Here is a 17,437-nt window from a genome sequence, read left to right as displayed (position 1 = left end):
GTCTTGCATACCAAATGCTCAAAACAATTGCTCTTGGAAACACTAGGAGTGAGATAACTACGAAGACAGGAAAATAATTCATCAAAATCTGGATGGCTCTTGCACTAAGATGTAACAAGCTCTTTGAGCTCTCATTGCACTGTAAAGAAACTAGAAGTAGAAATCAGAGAAGATACATTCTGGGCTTGGCATGTGAAATAAAGTCAACAAAGCAGTGCAATCAGAGCACGTCAATGTAAATGAATAGCATTAAATGAAAATACTGATGAATAGATATACATTTATACATCTTAAGTTATTAAGGAAGGTGAGTATAAGTGTATGTAACTGGGTGCTTGATTCTTTTTTTGGTAGTGGGGTTGAACTCAGTGCCTCATGCTTGCTTGGCAGGTGCTCTACCACTTGATCCACTGTGCCAGCTCTTTGTGTATTGGTTATTTTTGAGATAGGGTCTCACTATATGTCCTGGTCGGTTGGGCCATATAAGCCTCTTATTTGTTCTTCCTTGTGTAGCTAAGAATGACAGACATTTGCCACCATGCCCCAATTGGTTGAGATGGGGGTCTTGTGAACTTTTTGCCTGGAGTGACCTGGATCAACAGCCTCCTGATTTCTGCCTCCTGAGTAGCTAGGATGACAGGTGTGAGCCACCATGCCTGGCTAACTTGGTTCTTTAACCCATTTCTTCCATTAACTGTAATTGTAACTGTTCTATTTTTCTTCTTTTTCTGGTTATAATCAAATAATAACACTGAGGTTCTTGATAGACCCACTAGTGGCGTACAACTGAACTTCCCCTGTATTTTCCAAGCAGTATTTTGGCAAGGAGTGGGATAGCTGCCTGATGTTAGTAGTCACCCTGCCCAATTTTCTAAGGGACTTCCTTACAGAACTATTTTTCCTCTTTCTTAGGAAAAAAAACCCCACCTTTTCAGACAATAGCAAAACTAGCTACCGTAAAAGCTAGTTTCCAAGGTATGATTCTCTCATGAAAAGACATTTGCTGACAACATGACAACTTCCAGATAGAAAGTGCACTACAAATGAAGAAGAGTTTTTGTGATGCAATTATGTATGAGATGTTTTCCCAGGCCTTTTCATGGCACTCCTGCTACCTTGACTGAGCTGTTGCCTTTTCTAGACAGTTGGTAATGAGGTTCCCACTTGTGCACATGTGTATCTGGAAGGCTGGAATGGAAGAGAGTGGGTGGGAGCCCTTGTGAGTGCTCCCAGTCACAGCCATCAGAGCGATTGGGTTTCCAAGCACCTCAGCTGTGGCAAAGGGGACTGTGATTTTATAAGCCCAGAGGGTCTCATAACAGGGCAGTCAACTCATAAACACAGTGACACACTCACACTAGCCAAGTTCAAAGATTTAAAATTTTATCTCATGAGCCACATGGAAGTGACTGAGAAATACATTGTTCTCACTTCTTACTGAAAATAAATTGTGTAGAAAATGCCACAACCCAATTCTAGTTTGGTAAGTTAGTGCTTTGACCTGAATTAATATGCTAAGAAACATTAGGGAGGGGGAGAAATGGAGTTTGTAAGAAAAGCAAATGTGGCCATGAATTTTCTAGCCCTTACAGAGTTCCTAGAACACAGGCAAACAGTCCCTGGAAAGCTGTGACGCCCGTGTGTCCATCACTGGAACAGCAGCCCTGCTTTGTAAACTCTCAACCTGCCAGGACTCTCCTCCTTCACCTTTTTTTTTTTGGAGCTCAGTTCTAGGTGCATCAAGGTAATCTGATTGACAAAAATGACCTCCTGAGGAAAAAGAAGCAAGCATTTCCAGATTTAGATTACTAGAAAAAAGAAGGAGATTATCAAAGATCTAAATAATGCAGCCAATAGCAAAGCATCCTTGTAAATCACACAAGCCCAGCTAAATTAGATAGCACTGTCCATATACAATTACACTGTTTGGTTCCCATGACAGCCTTTAAATGTGACAAGTTATTTGACATGCTTGCAATTAGGGCTTAGAAAAAATCAATTTTTTCTATTCCACTTAAAATAAAAAATGCACTGTTTTCCAATGAAATGCACCTTTTTTAAAAAATTCAAGACAGACAAAAAAGTAATAGCAGAACAAACATATCACAGCTGCATTATGAAGATAGACATTTAAAGTCCAATTTTATTAGCTTTTGCTAGAGGGCAGTGCCTAGGAGTAATTACCAGCATGCTGTATTTACTTTCCCATCATTATCCTTATTCGCTTTGCCCCTAGACTTTGATTGCGCAGTGAGGTAGACAGAAGCCTGGCAGGCCTGGGTGGGCTTCCAAGGAAGCCCTTTGGGGATTGTGTCTGTTCCCTCCTCCACAGAAGACAAGGTGTTCTCCACTCCCGCTCCCCTCCTGCCTGCCTTTAATGTTGGTCCTACACTGCTCTCAATAATCCACATACACTGGATAAGTACTCAAAGCTGATTTCTGAACTGAATACAGAGTCATTCTGTATTTTGTCATTCTTCCCACTCAGGACTTCTGTTACTTCTCATTCCTCTTAAGATCTGTACTAAGCATTTGATCTTTTTCTCTTTCAGGAAGACATTCTGACCTTTCCTATACTTCATGCTACATACAAGTGATGTATCACAGTAATTACAGTGACATGATAATTGTTAGCGATAGCAAAAAACTAACATTATTTGTGTAATTTTTGTTTATCAGGTGCTGTTCTGCATGATTTACCCAGTCGATTTTCACAATGATCCGTAGGAGCCCATTTTCAGTGGCTTAATGGATTCCAACAATTAGTCCTAAGCAAACCATTATAATTTTTGTAAGTTACTTTTTTTTTTTTTTTTTTGAGAATGGATGTTGCTATGAAGCCCAGGTTGGCTTCAAAGGCATGATCCTCCTGCCTCTTCCTCTTGGGTGTCTTGTTAAAGTTGCTTTAATGCAAGGTCACGATTCTTAAATATTGCAGCAAACGGAATCATGGCTTGCCCAAGATGTCCTTGTCTTGTTACCTCCAGGGCCAACAGGATTTTGCAGATGTGCTGAGTTAGAATTTTGAGGTGGGAAAATTATCCCGGACCATCCAAAGGGCCAGTGTAATTCAAAGGTCCTTAGAAGAGGCTGCAGGAATGTCAGAGAAGAGAGAACTGAAGACACTGGGCTGCTGGCTTTAAAGATGGAGGAAGAGGCTACAAGCAGGAGTGCCGGTGACCTCTAAATGCTGGAGAAAACAAAGGACAGATTCTCCCCTGTAGCTAAGAGCGGTGCAGCCCTACCAACAGCTGGATCTTAGCCCAGTGAAACCCACTGGTCTTTGACCTCCAAAACTGTAAAATAAGAGATGTGTGTTGCTTTAAGCCATTGTTTGTGGTAATTTGTTACAACAGCAATGGAAGACGAATCTGCATGAATCCTGACATGATATGTTGTTATTATGTGTCATGAAAAGTGTGGCCCCAAAGGAGGGCCTGGAGGTGTCGGAAAGGCGTCTTGAGAGGGGGCCACCATGAGAGGTAGTCGGGGTGGTCAGAGGGAACACAGTCCACACAGGACTACACTCACTTCTGACACCAGCTGCCCATTCTGGGGGTTCTCAGAACCACCCTTAGACCTGATAATTTTCAGTGACACACACACTCTCTGAAAGCTGTTTTACCCATGGTGCAGTTTATTACAGGGGACAGATCCATATTCAAGTCTGCTGAGGGAGAAAGCATATAGGACCATGTCTTGGGAGTGCCAAACTTAGAGGTCTCCACTTGGTCCTGTCCAGCTTCTCTTCCCCCACTCTGATGTGTGACTGTGCTGGAGGGTGGCACAGAGCAGTCCAACCAGGGACCTTAATCAGAGTTTTTCATGGGGCTCCATCACACGGCCATAATTAATTGATGGATTGCCTGTATAGTTGATCTCAGCTTCCAAGTTGATAACTTTGTGACTCAAAACCTTCACCTTTATTTTATATTGTGGTTTTCCTGGGCAATCCCCAATTTAAATACTATGTGGTGTGCCAGTTGTGATACTCCAAGGTCTCAAGGATTATCTCGCAGAGGCCACAAATTCTTCTCTTTGGGCATGACTTAAATTTTTTATCATGCACACACTGCACATCACACACACACTCGCACACACAACACTCACGCACTCCCACAACACTCTCTCACACACTCTCTCTCTCTCACACACTGCTAAACTTAAAGTGTGAGTGGGATTTTTTTCCAACCAGAGTAAAGGAAAGGGATGAAAGGCCATCCAAGACACAGCATGAAGAAAGCACAAACGTTTGTGGTCCGTCCACAGAATGCAGGGCACTGCCCACTGGAAAATGGAGCAGCTGGTTGTTTCTAAAGGCCCTAGGGCTCCATGAAGAAGTCTGCACCCAGAGCAAGGAGCATGTGGAAGACTTCAGAAGAGAGTGACTTGAGTAAAGATCCTTTTGTAATGGAACAGTCACGTCCCACTTGAGGATTCATGAGTCCATTCTTTGGTGCATTGGATTTATACTTTAATAGGGCAATTTATATAAAAAGAAGGACATTCTTTTCTACAGTAAGGCTGATAACAGACTTAGACAACCTGCTTCTATTAGACCAGGCCGTGTCCCAGGGTGCTAGACAGGAATTCCACAGGGGTGGCTGGCAGGACTGCTTTCCCAACTTCATTCATCTAGAAAATGCAGACTACCTAGCTAGAAACCATGGATACCAGGGTGGAGCTGGCTTGCAATAGATTTCCAGCAAATAGCTCTATCACCATGTGGCTAGAGTAAAAACAACCCTATCCTAAAGTTAGTTATTGCATCTTTATTTTATTCCCATCAAAAGTGCCATGCCACAATGCTGTGATGGTCCAAAGGACAACCCGAAGCTCACCACGTGCCTCCATTCAGCTTACAAGAGCTCAGGGGCTGCCCACACGGAGGAGCACCATTGTCTGTCAGGGCATCTTTCACTTAATGCCTTTCCTTCCCTTTCCACAAGAATTAAATATTTTGTGTACATTATGTTTAACACAGAGTTGGAGCTCACCCTTAGAATAGACATCCCTCTCTACTTTATTCTGCTAGATGGGGCTGGCAGAGTGGCTCAAGTGGTAGAGTGCCTGCTTAGCAAGTGGGAGACCCTAAGTTCAAACCCCAGTGCCACCTGGGGGCAAAAAAAAAAAAAAAAGAAAAAAGCTCTTTTACTGGATGCAGTGATCTCAGCAGCTTCCCTTCTATGTCACTGCAGCCACAACAGGCACGCCTGGTAAATGCTGCTGGTCACAGAGATGGTACTGATTTTCAAAACTGTTTTTCCTCATTTCATTTGTATGTATTAATTGTGCAAAGGGTTCATTGTGACATGTGTAGATATGCATATGATGTACTTTAATCAAATTCACCTCCTCTATTTTTCTTACCCCCTCACCCCCCTTTTATGAAGATTTTAGTGGGTTTCTTTTTTAATTACACATATATTTTTATTATCATAATGTTGTACTGGAGGTGCATTGTGACATTTACAAGTTCTTACAATAGATCAGAGTTGAATTCACCCCTCCATCATTCTTCTTTATCCCCCCTCCTCCCATTCCTGGAATAGTTTCAACAGGTCTCGTTTTTCCATTTTCATACATGAGTACATAATATTCCCACCATATTCACCCTCCTACCCCCTTTGTTTATATCCTCCCCCTTCCAGTGGTTCCAACCTCCAGACAGGACCTGTTTTACATTCCTGTCCTCAATTTTTGAAAAAGACATTTTTATTTTTATTTGTTTATGATAGCTACACAGGGAGTTTCATTATAGCATTTCTATGTATATATGTATTTTAACCTAAACTTGTTCATCTCTATTTTTCTCCTTTCTACCTTAGTCCCCTTCTTATGGTGATTTCAACAGGCTTAGATATTGTGTATTCATTCTTGTATAGAAGATACATCAACCATATTCACCTTCCTAACTTCCTTCCTTCACCTCCCTCTCCCATTAGTGCCCTCCCTTTGTCATGAGCTGTTTTCCATTCCTGTCGTTTATTGTTAGGTATCCATTTGCCTTGGCATCACAGCTGTACACACATTGTGCTTAGGCAGTGTAGCCCTCCCGACACTGAACATTTCAATGGGTTTCATTGCTCTATTTTCATACACAGGTACAGTACCTTGACCATATTCGCCCTGGGATTTTTTTCCTTTTCTATAGAAGTGGAAGAGCAGCATAAGCAGCATAAACAGGATTTCCTGTTACTTCCTTCCCTCTTTTATGTGCAATATTAATTCAAATTTTTCATTCTGGGGAGCAAAATAATCACTTTAGTATTTCAACACCCTGCCGTCGTTGACAAAGCTTTTCGATTAAAAACTTGCAAGAGTATTTCTTGTCATGGATATGGATTGCTAGTTGAAAATCATGTATCTTCATCTTGTAGATGTGCCCTGGTTTCCTTGGTCTATAGAAAATATTGCTGTCAGCAATGTCATAAAAAAAGGAGTGACAAACACCTGAAAGGGGAAGAGAGAGAAGATAAGTTTTTTTGTTGTTGTTTGGATTTCTAGAATGACTTCCTTCTTACTGTGAATCCTGTAGGCTTTCTTTCTTTCTTCCTTCCTTTCTTTCTCTTTTACTCTTTCTTCTTATTTTAAGAAGAAGATAGAAAATAACACCAATTTGGAGTCAGAAAACAGTGGAGTCATTCATAAATGATGTCTTTACTGGAGAAATCAGAAAAAGAGAACTGGAAATTTCTTTTTGCTTTCTCAGTACTAGGATTTGAACTCAGGGCTTCACACTTGCTAGACAGATGCTCTAGCACTTGAACCACACCTCCAGACTTTTTGCTCTGGTTATTTTGGGGATAGGGTCTTACTTTTTGCCAGGCAAACCTGAACCAGGGTCTTACTTCAGTCTTCCTGCCATCACTGGGATGACAGGTGCATACTACTACCACGCCCAGCTTTTTTCTGTTGAGATGGAGTCTCATGAACTGTTTGCCTGGGCAGGCCTGGAACTGTGCTCCTCCTGATTGCAGCCTCTCGAGTAGCTAGGATTACAGACATGAGCCACTGGCGCCCTGCTAGAGATCTTTTAAGAAGGAAAAGTCTGCCTCTCTCCTGTATTGCTGGAGAGGGGTATACCTTCCTAGGGACTGACAGGAGGGTTGACAACCATTAAGTGCTGGGTGCTGAACACCCATGTGGGAATGTGGAAGAACACATAGGTGTTGTGGTGGCTCTTACTGCTCCCAAAGTGGGAGGTGAGGTGTGACTGTCCAGAGTGGGACTCTGCCACATGGGAGGTTCCATTCACATCACTGGGTGATGAGCAAGAGCGGCAAACACACTGGCAGAACAGAAGTTTCCTGAATGGCTTTGCCAAACCTTACTCACTAGTCCTTGGTTTAACATTGCTCCTGTAGAGTCTTTATGCTAAAAAATGGCTTATTGGATCCTCTAAGAGGGTTAGTTTCAACACAATTTTGAAGAGAGAAAGAATGTGGGCCACTTCCCACAAAGAACAAGCTGCTAAGAGCTTGGTTTACAGCAGCTCATTCCAAACTGCAAGTTTCCAAGCTGACTCTGCTCTTGTACCTTGTTCAGATCCTGTGGGAGGCTAGCTTAGGTTCAAAAATGTGTGCTTGCCAGTCTGTTTCTCCTTTTGACTGTATTTTTCCATGGCAAGGTCATGGTCCAAAAGACCATGGTTGTAGCTTTAAGAATGCTTAGCGTGGTGGAGTGGTGGACACAGCTGGACTTCTCTCCAGGTTATGCTTCTTTTAAGCTGAGTAAAGTCTGAACCTTTCTGGGCCCTAACTTCTAAAAATAAAATGTACAAAGTACCTTGTTGTGAAGATGAAATAAAATTAGTAAAGGTGATAGCACCATTTATTGACATGCTTGAGCCAGATGCTCTGCTGAGGATTTTCCACACACATGAGGAGTTTACTTCTCAAAGAATCATATAGGATTCTGACCTCTCATTTGTAGAGGTGGAAACTGTTTAAAGAGGTTAGGTGATTATTCCAAATCCCCCAGATAATACATGTGCTGCAACAGCAGGATTTGAACCCCTGCTGATGGAAGGCCTAGAGCAGCATCTGGCATGCAGGAAGTACTTGATGGAGAATGTCATTTTTAAACAGTGGAGCTCCCCCTCCTATGATAGAGCTTAACCTGATTTACAGAGAGTGACTTGCCAAGGGACAGAGCCATAGTTAAAACCCGGAATCTCCTGACCTTTGTTCAAGGGCTTTGACTTCACCCTAAATAATCCTTTCAGGGTCAAATCCTTTGCCAGAGAGACTGACTTGCAACTCAGACTGGTGGACCATGGACGATCCCATGTGCATGCCAACAGCGCTCTCTGCTGGCTTCTACAGGAAGTGCAAGGCACCCTAGACTGGATTTGTTTACTACCAACCTTTCTACCTCAGCAGATGTTGGGTCCCCCCTCCATTCTACCTCCACCCCCTCCTTTAAATGGACACCTTTGTGTTCTTAATTTATATTTTACTAAAAGTCATCCTTGGTCTTTGAAATCTTGTGACTTCCCAGAGGGTATAGACTCAGTCTTACTAGTTTCTCTGATTCTCCCTTCCCCAAGCACAGCCTTCCCTGTCCCTCTGTCCTCATTCAGAATCACTTTGTTGCTGAGTACTGGAGTGAGGCCAGGGACTCTGAGTGTGCTGGTGGCTAAGAGAAAAAGAAGCACCATCCTCAGAAATGTTCTTATTGTGGAAGTCGCTGTGGTCTTTAGGCATGAGAACAAATGTAAGAATATCACAGTGCCTCTGACGCCAGCCAAACTGGGCTGTGTGCTCATATGTACCCAAGTTAAGTGACAGCAATGTCACTTAGCTATGTGGCAGCAAAAGCCCAGACTTGAACCGTGGTGCTTGAAGCAGAACTTTAGAAAGGAATTTCTTACTGTTTATTAAATGCTAAATTAATTTTAGTTTCAAAAAGAACTCACAGCTTGTATTTCTTCTCTGCTCTACTCTCACAGTACCCATAGTAGAAAAGTTTAAGGAGGTTTTAAAAAATGTATCCATGGATCAAAACTGGCTTGTAGAAGAAGGTTTAGGAACATTCTGTAGGGGAAAAAAACCCAGATTCTCTTGTCAGCTAAGGCTGGAGGTCAAATAGGCTGGTGTTCAGTGATTGGTACATAGTCTTACTGAATGGTAAGTTCCTCCTGGGTTTTAAGCAAACTCTGGTGTTTGTAAACACATTGCTAGTCATATCCACTCTTGCTTTGGATTTAAGGGGATTCACATGTGATGTGTGTGTTACAGCGCCAACCATGGACAGAACAGAGCCACTCTGCTCCCAGGAGTGGTTTTTGAAACCCCATGGCTGCAGCCAGAGAGGGGTAGACCCTCTGATTCTCCCTTTCCTGTCCCCCCTCCCCACCCCAGCACAAACTCTAACCTCCTCACTTCCTTCCACAGAGTGGGCATTGGCATGTGGTTGACCAGTTGCTCTTTGTAGTTATCAAGAGAAATTGCTTTCCTGCCCTTTACTTTCAAATTAGAGAAAATTCACCAAAACTTTTCCTTGATAGCTCACTTCCTGCAGAAGAGAGAAGATGGGGCTCCAGGGAGACACAGAGCTCAATTACAGTGCTGACAGGACCTGTCAATACCAGCCTGGAGGTGCTTTTCTATCTTATTTAGGTGGCATTTTCACCAGTGGGGACTGGGTGGCAAAGTCCTTGTGATATATGCAATTCGACAGGATTTTCTGTTACTGCCACCAGGATGACTGTATTTGTATAATCATTTCATTTGAAGAGGTCAATTGGTTCAGAGCACAGAATCAAACTGTTCTGGGCTCAAGACCCAGACCAGCCACCTCCTCGCCAGGCAATCTCAGACAATTTGTTAACTTCTTTGAGTTCTTCAACCTGAAATAGGAATGACGATAACGGTCTCTCTTGGAAGCTCCTGGGAGGGTTATAGATGATGATTATGGAAATTGCTGGACTCTGTGTCTGGCACAGAGTAGCCAGGAACATGCTCATTTATTCAACATAAATTAATCAAGAACCTTCTGTGTGCCAGGTGCTGCCTCATGTCTCAGGGATTCAGCAATGATGAAACAGACAGCTCTGGGCTTTCAGAGAACCCACTGCCTAGTGGTGGAAGATGAAGAATAAATTTATAAGATATGATATAGCTAGACGTATGTGTTGTGAAGAAAATAAAGTAGCACAGAGGATGGGCAGTGTCAGAAGTGCTGTCCCTGAGAGTGGGAGATTTTTTTCTCTCTCTCTCCCTCTACTCCTCCCCCCCCCCCCAGGAAAGGCTTCTTTGGGAGACTGACATTTGGGAAGAGACCCAAGTGCATACTGGGCAATCAGTAGCCACCAGGCTCCGAAGCAGGTGCACATCTGAACCTTGGAGTGTCTGCAGTGAGAAGCCAAGCAGAGAAGTGGCACTGGCCAGGAGCTGCGTATCTGGCAGGGCCTGGAAGGCAGGAGGGCCAGCCAGTGGGTGACGAAGGTGTCAGGGCAAAGAGGGTGCAAGGCCACAGTGCGTTTCTCCTTCTTTGGATCCTCATGGTCCCTTCCTGGCACCTGGCAGAGTCAGGTACTATATCCAGCACAACCTTGAAAAACATCCCATTTTATGACCACCTTGGACCTCTCCTCAATTCCAAGGGAACTTAAAAACACACGAAAACTGGAGCTTGGGGCACCTGGCTCAGAGAGGCACTTAATAAAATCACTCATTCTACCTTCTCTGTTCAAGGATATTATTGCTGCTCTTCTTAATCGTTGTTGTTAAGTGCCTAGTGATAGGCTGACTTTGTTGCCCAGGAAGGTTTTGTATCTGTAGGTTTGAAAAAGGAACCCCCATTAGCCTTTCAGAAATTAACTCAAGATTTTTTGCTTATCAACAAGAAGGAAGGTTGAATTCACCTTTTGCAGGAACAAGAACTTAAGCTATCGATTGTCTGTTTCCTTCAGGACACAGAGGTCAGTGTTTTATTTTCAAACTCAAGAACTAACCACAGGGCAGAAAATTTTCCTGAAAATGTCCGCCTGGTATCACGGATGTGTCCAATGAAGCCACCGGAACTGGAAGCATTTCTTTGATCTGAGGTGGAATCTTGTTTTGGAGGCTGCTGAGCAGCTCCTGGATTCCTGACTTAGAATTTGTGATAGCATGTGTTGTTTTAAGCCACCTGACTTTGGGGTAATCTGCAGTGATAGAGAATCGGTCATAGGCCATGGAAGATTTTCCTTTCATCCTTTCTTCTGTGTCCTAGTTCACAACATACTTTATGCGCATACTGCTTACTAAGAGTACTAGCTTTACATTTACAAGTTTATAAGACGACTTCAGAAATGTGAGCTCAGACACTGGAGATCTAACTTCCCTTCACCAGAAACAGAAAAACAATTGAATATTGCAGGCATTTTGAACTGAAGTCATAAAATACATGCTTTAGAGTTCTTTCAACGATTATTCACTGCCCTGAAATACGTTACCAACATATTTCATGTTCATATTTCCATCCTGCACACATAGTGCCCTGCCCCGTGCTCACGTGTGGAAGGACAGAAGTGACAGCACATGGCCAGGCATCCCAGGGCTGGCGGTCAGCCACCAGTTCCCACCACCAAACTATTTCCATAGTCTTTACCCCACTATTTTATTATTCTATTCGGTTCTGTTCTGTTCTTTTTCTGTCATACCCTAGCCTGGCCGATTCCACCCTATCCTATTTTTGGTACTGAGGATTAAACCCAGAGCCTTGTGCTTGCTTAGCAAGTGCTCTACCACTTGAGCTATGCCCACCCCTTTTATTTTTTTTTATTTTTTAAATTTTTTTAATTTTTTAATTTTTCTTTTATTATTCATATGTGCATACAAGGCTTGGTTCATTTCTCCCCCCTGCCCCCACCCCCTCCCTTACCACCCACTCCACCCCGTCCCTCTCCCCCCCCAATACCCAGCAGAAACTATTTTGCCCTTATCTCTAATTTTGTTGTAGAGAGAGTATAAGCAATAATAGGAAGGAACAAGGGTTTTTGCTGGTTGAGATAAGGATAGCTATACAGGGAGTTGACTCACATTGATTTCCTGTGCGTGGGTGTTACCTTCTAGGTTAATTCTTTTTGATCTAACCTTTTCTCTAGTTCCTGGTCCCCTTTTCCTATTGGCCTCAGTTGCTTTTAAGGTATCTGCTTTAGTTTCTCTGCGTTAAGGGCAACAAATGCTAGCTAGTTTTTTAGGTGTCTTACCTATCCTCACCCCTCCCTTGTGTGCTCTCGCTTTTATCATGTGCTCAAAGTCCAATCCCCTTGTTGTGTTTGCCCTTGATCTAATGTCCACATATGAGGGAGAACATACGATTTTTGGTCTTTTGGGCCAGGCTAACCTCACTCAGAATGATGTTCTCCAATTCCATCCATTTACCAGCGAATGATAACATTTCGTTCTTCTTCATGGCTGCATAGAATTCCATTGTGTATAGATACCACATTTTCTTAATCCATTTGTCAGTAGTGGGGCATCTTGGCTGTTTCCATAACTTGGCTATTGTGAATAGTGCCGCAATAAACATGGATGTGCAGGTGCCTCTGGAGTAAGTCTTTTGGGTATATCCCCAAGAGTGGTATTGCTGGATCAAATGGTAGATCGATGTCCAGCTTTTTAAGTAGCCTCCAAATTTTTTTCCAGAGTGGTTGTACTAGTCTACATTCCCACCAGCAGTGTAAGAGGGTTCCTTTTTCCCCGCATCCTCGCCAACACCTGTTGTTGGTGGTGTTGCTGATGATGGCTATTCTAATAGGCCACCCCTTTTATTTTTATTTTGTTTTTGAGATAAAGTCCCCTTAACTTTACCTGAGCTGGCCTTAAACTCAAGATCCTCCTTCCTCCACCTCTGGAGTAGCTGGGATTACAGACCTGTACCGCCACTCCCAGATCTGGCAAAATAGGAAGTTTCCCTTTAGGAAGGTTTCTCCAGTTTCGAGGAACATTTTATCTGTCTTGGTATTGGCATTTGTTCTTATAAAAATTCATTTAAGCAAGATGATAGACCATGAATTGGGTGTAGATCAAACAAGGACTGAAAACCATTCCTCCTATTTACCTGAAAACTTGCTGCAGGTGCAAAGGAGTTAATGCTGTCTAAGAGCAAGGTACCTAATGATGCAGTGCTGGAGAGGACAACTGAGTGAAGAGCAGGCACTTCTTCCTCCTAGGCAGCTGGAGGTAAACCAAAAATTATTCCTGGAAACACTGAAATGGTCACAAAGCAAATAGCTTTGCTCATGGAGGAAAGAGAGTCTCAAATAAACACATAAATCAACCCCAAGTAAGAAATCACTGACATATCACAAGCCCTTTTCACATAAAGGGAACTGGATTCCTGCAAATTTCACTTTCTTACCTAAATGTGCACGCAATATTGCTAAGGCTTATCTTTGTAGTCAGAAGTAAACGAGGCTAGAATTCGAGTACATATGCTGGCTAGGACGTCTTTTAAACTTCTGAGGCATAAATTTGTTTGGGAAGCCACCAGCTGTAATACATACTTGTTCATCTCTGTCTCAGCTCCTAGCTGTGGTGTGTGGACATGGACTGTGCAGGTTTAGGGATTTCTTAAGAGTCCTCTGTTATCTTCCTGGAGCATTTACCATGCTGGATCTAAGTTCTTCTTCCTTTTTAAAACAGCACATCCTGAGAGCAGTCTAATATATTTTTTTTATCTCCCACTGAAAGTAGAGCTAGGACTCGAGGCAGAGATTACCAGAATCTTGGAAGAGTTGCTTCTAAGAAAGTGGCAAGCCCCAGCCCAGAAACAGCTGCCCTGGGGACATAAGGAGAGTAAAAAGAGTTTCCCCATGACCTCAGGAGTATCTGGTTTAGGCAAAAGCAGCCATTTGCTTTCTCTTGGCAAATAAACCTTTCTTGCTTTCACCTTGCTGGAGCTCTCTATTGTCAATTCTTTGACATCATAGAGAACAGGGACCTGCGTTGGCTGAGCACAGCACACTGTGCATCATCACTATCCTGATTCCTGGCACCTAGTAAATGGTCCATGATAAAGGGAAGGAGCACGGAGGAGAATGTGTGGAGAGCCTCAGTGCCAAGATCCCTCACCAGAATGTTCCTTCCTCCCAGGAACCACCAGCCACAGGGCAAACTGAACTGGGCTCCTCCTCAGACGGGTACCTCCATTCTACAAAACTTGTGACATCCACCTTTAAATCTGCATAAATATTTTCTTCATGAAACCTTTTATAATAAGCCCTAGGACCTTAACTTGGAGAAATACATCTGAAAAATATAAAGGACTAAAATTAAGAAGTGAATATGTGAAGCGATGAACTTTGGAAAATATAATCAAAGCCCTGGTAGGAGAAATCTTACCAAACAGATACATTTGTCTCCATGATTCCATGATTCTAGAACATTCCTGATAGCAAACTGAGGAAGAGCACAAAATATACATCAGCAAGAAAACTAAAAACCAACAGAAGAGCTCCTACAACTTCTGACTTGCCACCTTCCTGAGCTTGGTTTAGTGCTTCAAAGCCTAGGGCAGGTGGGGACCTCAGCTGAATGAGTGCTTTGGGTGTGATGGATCCATTTGGTAGGGTGATGGTGATGAAAGGGAAGCGGGACCAGCGCCCAGCTGGCATTTCTGACCATCATAGCAAAGGAGTTATTTTAATGGGGAGACTTAGATCTTTGAAAAATAAGAATTCATTTGCTGACAGATGAGTCCTCTCACCCCAAGAATTAGCTCAAGAGACCAGATAAGTGTTTGGTATGTAACAAGAGCTGCACTGATTTACACTAGAGCATCTTCAGGCTAAGGAAGGCCTTGCCGTTTTAGCAAGCTGGTGACCAGAATGTCATAGTAGCTTACTGGATTAGCAGCAAAACCTGAATCAGGAGGAAGGGAAGGCCCAGCTGGAGTCCTAACAAGTTCTGTTTCCAGCTCCCAGAGCCTTGGGATGCATTTAACATCCAGGATTTCATCTCCTTTTCTGTAAACAGGAGAGGAGATCACCTAAGGCCAACTTCGTGGGGTACAGGACAACAGGAAGAGACTTTAGAATTTGTAATGTGATATTAAAAAGGACTGTTTGGGTAGGGAACACTTTAAAAGATATTGATAAAACATATTCTAATTCCATTTTTTATTAAACCACTCTCTAGTTTGTCACCCTGGGCATGTTTCAGACCCTCTTTGGGTTTCAATTTCCTTATCTGACAAGTAGCGATAATAATACTACTGCTAATTGGGCTGGGGCTATGACTAAGTTAGGGGTTTAAAAGTGCTCAGGAATATGAATGTTTCTTGAGTAGAATAAAAAAAAAAAACCCTGAGTAATGAAGTGTCTCAAAAGTTGTTTCTTGTCAGATCGTGGATTATTGTGTGGTAAATAAAACAGCAATGAGAAGTGATTTTGTGAAAATTATAGTCTATCATTCTGAGGCATTTTTATCTGTGGAAGTACCTGTCTTTAGGTTTGGAGGCTGAGAACTTGGAAAAGCCTCTTTTGCCATACTGTCCACATAGAAGTGTGATAACAGGCCACTGGCTTGAAGTAAAGCCATACAATATATTGCAGAAATGTCACCCGTATTCTACTCCTGACTTTTCTTTCATCTGGATCAAGTGTTCAGTGATCTAGGTCATTGTCATTGCATTTGTTATGTTTTTGTGCTTATTGAATTGAGTGATGATTCTTTAGGACGTCTATGTATCATTGTTCTTGGGATTACTTTGTGATTTCCTGGTACGACCATGCAGAAGTTTGCAGTGCAGAGCCCTTCTGTGTTACTCAAATGTATACTCTTGACTTGGAGCCCAAGTGTCACATTGGGCCACTGCTAAGGACCTTTCCCTCTGGCTCCAGCCCACCTGTACTGCAACCTCACGTGTTTTCCATGACTTCTTTTCCCACTCAGGAAGTTTTCCTCTCCAGAAAAATGCACATACTTAAATCACCAACTTTGTGAATACACCTTCCAGATGCTGCAGAAAATGAAATATGCACAAAAGGTAGATAGTCACAGGCAACTTGAAACATGTCTCCAAAGTGGTGTTGAATTTGGTCATATCCAGTTGGAGTTCTGCATTACAACACTAGCTGAAATAGGAGGAAATCGTCTGCAGAAAGAGAGAACTCTGTGCAGGAGGAGAAGACAGGCCACTTGACAAGGGGAAAGAAGTGGAAGGGGTGTTGCGGTTTCATGCTAGTGTTTTGCTGCTCCCGTTTCTAGGTCATGCCAAGGGTGGGCGACACTTCCTGCTTACTTCTGTGAAAGATCCTTCAGTCCTTCCTGTATTATTCTCTTTGCAAATTTCCCTTAGCCTTGGTTGAGTGGATTTTTTGTTATTTTTCACCAAATAATTCCTTACCAGGACAAAAGTGTAAGGTGAAAATAGCAAGGGGAAGAATTAGTGTGCCTGTTACTGCCACTGCTCTTTATTGCTGTGTGCCTGGGTCCTACTCTGGAGAGCCTGTCTTCTCAGGTGGGCTACCTGGAGGCTTGGCAGTACTGTCTTTATTTAGGCGTGAATTGAGAAAACCAGGTTGTCATAAATCTCTCATTCATTAATCAATTTGATAAATACTCAGTGAGCACCATATGTCATGCCACCATACTCTGACAGACCTTGGGGAAGTTTAATAAAATCAAGTCCCTCCTCTCTAACACCTAGGTGCCAGTAGCCTAACTATCTTCTTTAATGAGCTCTATGACTCAAAAGCAAATTGATTTTAATTCCATGATTTAAAAGCTGTTTTTGCTGGCCAGGTATGGTGGCTTATGCCTGTAATCCTGGTGAGGCAGAGATTGGGAGGATCTCTGTTTGAAGCCAGTCCAGGCAAAAAGTTCTTGAGACCCTATCTCAACCAATAGCTGGTGCAGTGGCACAAACTTGTCATTCTGGCTATGAGGGAAGCATAAATAGAAGGATGGAGGTCCAGGCTGTTCTGGGCACAAAGTAAGACCCTATCTCAAAAATAACCAAATCAAAAGGGGCTTGGAGATGTGGCTCAAATGGTAGAGTGTCTGCCTAGCAAGTGCAAGACCCTGAGCTCAAACAGTACTACCAAAAAATATTTTTCCCCATCTCATTATGTGGCAAATATTATATTGAGAAGCCTTAAGAATGTTTAAATCCAGCTGGGCACTGATGACTGACTCATGCATGTAGTCCCAGCTACTTAGGAGGCTGAGATCAGGAGAATTGCAGTTTGAGACCAGCCTGGACAACTAGCTCTCAAGACCCCTTCTCCAAAATAACCAGAGCAGCATGGATTGGTAGAATCAACATAGTAAAAATGGCTACACTACCAAAAGTAATCTACATGTTTAGTGCAATTCCCATCAAAATCCCAATGACATTCATCACAGAGATTGAAAAATCTACCCTAAAATTCATTTGGAAACACAGGAGACCATGAATAGCCAAGGCAATACTGAGCAAAAAGAGCAAAGCTGGAGGCATC

Source organism: Castor canadensis, chromosome 6 (assembly GCF_047511655.1).
Source record: "Castor canadensis chromosome 6, mCasCan1.hap1v2, whole genome shotgun sequence".
NCBI classification, from domain to species: Eukaryota; Metazoa; Chordata; class Mammalia; order Rodentia; family Castoridae; genus Castor; species Castor canadensis.
Note: the sequence above shows the minus strand (reverse complement) of the source record.